The sequence below is a fragment of the Dermacentor silvarum genome, chromosome 4, assembly GCF_013339745.2.
Source record: "Dermacentor silvarum isolate Dsil-2018 chromosome 4, BIME_Dsil_1.4, whole genome shotgun sequence".
In the NCBI taxonomy this organism is placed as follows: domain Eukaryota; kingdom Metazoa; phylum Arthropoda; class Arachnida; order Ixodida; family Ixodidae; genus Dermacentor; species Dermacentor silvarum.
In genome coordinates, this window is record NC_051157.2 from 220,090,155 (window position 1) to 220,093,190 (window position 3,036).

Below are 3,036 nucleotides of genomic sequence, written 5' to 3' on the forward strand. Positions count from 1 at the left end.
TGCTGGAAAGGACTCGACACGTTCGAAAGCCCAGCGCGAACCGAGTGCGACGCCCTACCACGTCCTTCGCCCAACACGGAGCTACTTATAGACGAGGCTGGCAGGCGGTTTACAAACCGCCTGCGCGCGTGCGGCGCACGAGCAGTTGCGTGGCAAACGACCGTGTCTGCAGCCCAAAACACCGCCGAGGCATGCCGCCCACGCAGCGCGCCGCTTCAGCGGGCGCCGCAGGACGGACTCGTAGCCTGGCAGAGGGCATCGTCTCGTGTGGCGTCGCCCCTGCCCCAACTGGAGTGGCCCAGTCTTTTCGGGGCAGAGACTGCGAAGCACTTGGACCGACGGCGGACTACGACGGAACGCTTCAGCCCCGCCAACGGGCAAACCCACGCTTTCGAAGGAGACATTTTCCGCTTCGCGGCGACTATTTCGTCGTGCAGTTTTCTTCGCGCTCGCAGACGGCGCACTCGCGTAACCGCATCACTACCGCTTCGGGGCGCACCCTTGTCCTCCCCGTTCCGCGCAAGAATTTTTTCCGATTCCTATTCCTGCGACGAAACCCAGACTAGGGCGCCTGCACCCGTGCGGTGACGCGGACGAGTGACCTTTTTGCAAGAGCTCGACGTACTCCGAAGGCAAACAACGCAACGTGCGATCACGCTCGCTTAGCGCACGGCGCGGGAATCGGCCGGCATTTGCTTCCCGCGTTTGTCCGTGCACGCAAGCTTCCGACTCTCTCGCAAACGTGCGCGCTACTGCTGTCGCAACAGACGTTTGCGCCTCGCGATTCAGACCGCACTTTCCCTGCAGGTGTCCGACTCCATCCTGCGGCGGTCTCTTCGGAGGCGCGCACTAGCCGCGCTGCAGTAGTACAATGCCTCGTTTCCGTCTCTGCGAAGTTTTGGCACAACAGTTCAGTTCGCCACCGTCTCCCTCACGTGAGGCCGCTGGCGCGTGGCTTCAGCACTCAACGTACTGTCCGTGATGCCGACGCGGTCAAAACGAGTCGACGGACGCACGTTCCCTTGTGCGCCGAAGGCTCTCTTGATATGTGATCCGACCCTCAGACAGACGAAGCCAAGGGAAGACCCAAGGCCGCAATGTGCGTTCAAAGAATCAGTGCTCAGTGTGTCCTGCAATTCACACCAAGTCTCGCAGCTGGCTGCGTTCTTCATCGACCCGAGAACCGAGTGATCCACCGCTTAGAGTCGTGAAAAGTAGTTTGTTCAATTCCGTACAGTACAACCAGGGTTTTAGGCACGTGGCGTCTCCCTGTGTGTGGTTTCGAAGGGCACCTTTCTGCGCGCGCTCCTCGAGTCTGCGCGCTCTTTCGACAGCCGCGTCTCAGACAGCTGGTAGCATATAGGCGCACCACACCCTGCTACTTGCGTGTTGCGTTTCCAGCTAAACCCCGCGAGCCTTTGTGTGCACGTAAGCCTCCACTCTGTATGCACCAGGATCAGATGTAGGACCAAGATGCAGTGGAGCCGCTCACGGCTACACACCCGCGGGGGCGTGGCTCCCCTTACCACGTCTTTTTCTTTTTTGCGAGCACTCGAAGCCGGTTTTCCCTGCCAACCACCCACCGGACCCGTGTGCTACGTGTGCACGTTCACATTGCTCCACGAAAATTGGAAAAAAGCCGCAAGGCCATGAGGGGGCACGAGCAGCTGTGGAGTCTTTCACGGCGACACGGCCACGGGTGGGGTCTCGCCCCCATCGACGTGTCTCGCTTTTAGTCATCAGAAGGGTACTCAAATTGACCACAATGTCCCTAACACACAAACACGCTTTCGCATCGGCGGATTGCCGCAGCACACCCGCTGCTGATCCGACAGTCTACTTGAGACGACGGACAAGAGCCCGGCGCGCGTACTCGCGCGGCTCTCCAAAACCACTCGGCCAGTGCCAGGGACAGCTTTCGGCGCCGGAGCCGCAACAATTCTACTCGAGGCGGAAGACGAAGCCAGCAAGAGCCTGGCCGCAAGTGCGTTCAAGTTTCGAGACTTCAGTCCCTCGTCTGTCCGTAAATCCTCTTTCGACGTGCGGCGCCTTCCCAAAGCGCACAAGTCCGTTAACCGCGGAACGCGTCCGACGTAGCAAAGCCGCGTTTCCTCTCGTACTTCGCAGCAGCGCCGCCTTTCCCTCGGCGGCGGGCGAATAGCCTGCCAACGTCGTCGCATTCAACCGCGATCTCGACATCTCGCGCGTCACGAGCAGGAGCCGACCGGCAGCCTCCGGCCCTGTCGGGCTCGGTGGCACTTGCCGCGGAGGACGGGAGGGCGTTATGGGCCACGGTTCCTATTGTACTTGGCAGCCACACCCTCGTACCGCCAGTTCCATGACCGACCGAATGCCGCGCCGTTCCTTCAGTACTTGGGCAGCAACATAGTCGGGTCGTTACTCCATACTCGCCGCAGGAAGCGACCGGCAGCCGCCAGCCTTTTCAGACTCGGCGGCGTTTGCCGCGGAGGACGGGAGAGCGCTTGCACCGCAGTTCCAACTATGAATGATGGATGGCAGGCAGCTTTAGCTCTCGACCGCCAGTTCCTTGACCGACCTCTACCGTTCCTCTCGTACTGGGCAAAGCTTTGTCGGGTCGTCTTACTCCCATTCCGCGCATGAGCGTCGAGGCGGACTGAAAGCCCACCCATGAAAGTGCGTTACGCCGTTTGTACCCACGGCGCGGCCAAGCCAACCGTCCAAGGTTGCAGCCGCCGCCCGCTGGGCGCAACAAATTGGGCACGGGGCGCCCCTCAGAATTCAGGCAGTCCCCCGCATGTTCGGGTATAGCCGTCCCGCGTCCAAGCGGGACAGCGGCGGAAAGCGTCGGGCGCAGCGAGCCGCTCCACCCACACGGGGCGAAAGAAGACCTTCGAGTCACGTTCACAGTGGTATGATCCTTCCGCAGGTTTCCCTACGGAAATTGTTACGACTTTACTTCCTCAAATGATCAAGTTTGGTCATCTTCCACAGCGGCGCACGAAAGCCGCGCCGGACACGGTCAAGGGACGCAACCCAACCTCACTAAATCATTCA

At 60.6% G+C, this 3,036-nt stretch overlaps 1 non-coding gene across 1 annotated transcript; it reads right to left on the reverse strand.

Moving 5' to 3' along the window:
• Positions 1-1,054: 1,054 nt before the first annotated feature.
• Positions 1,055-1,207, reverse strand: LOC119451074 (5.8S ribosomal RNA). The gene has a single exon (XR_005191645.1). It is a non-coding gene; the product is annotated as a 5.8S ribosomal RNA (ribosomal RNA).
• Between the last annotated feature and the right edge of the window lie 1,829 nt (positions 1,208-3,036).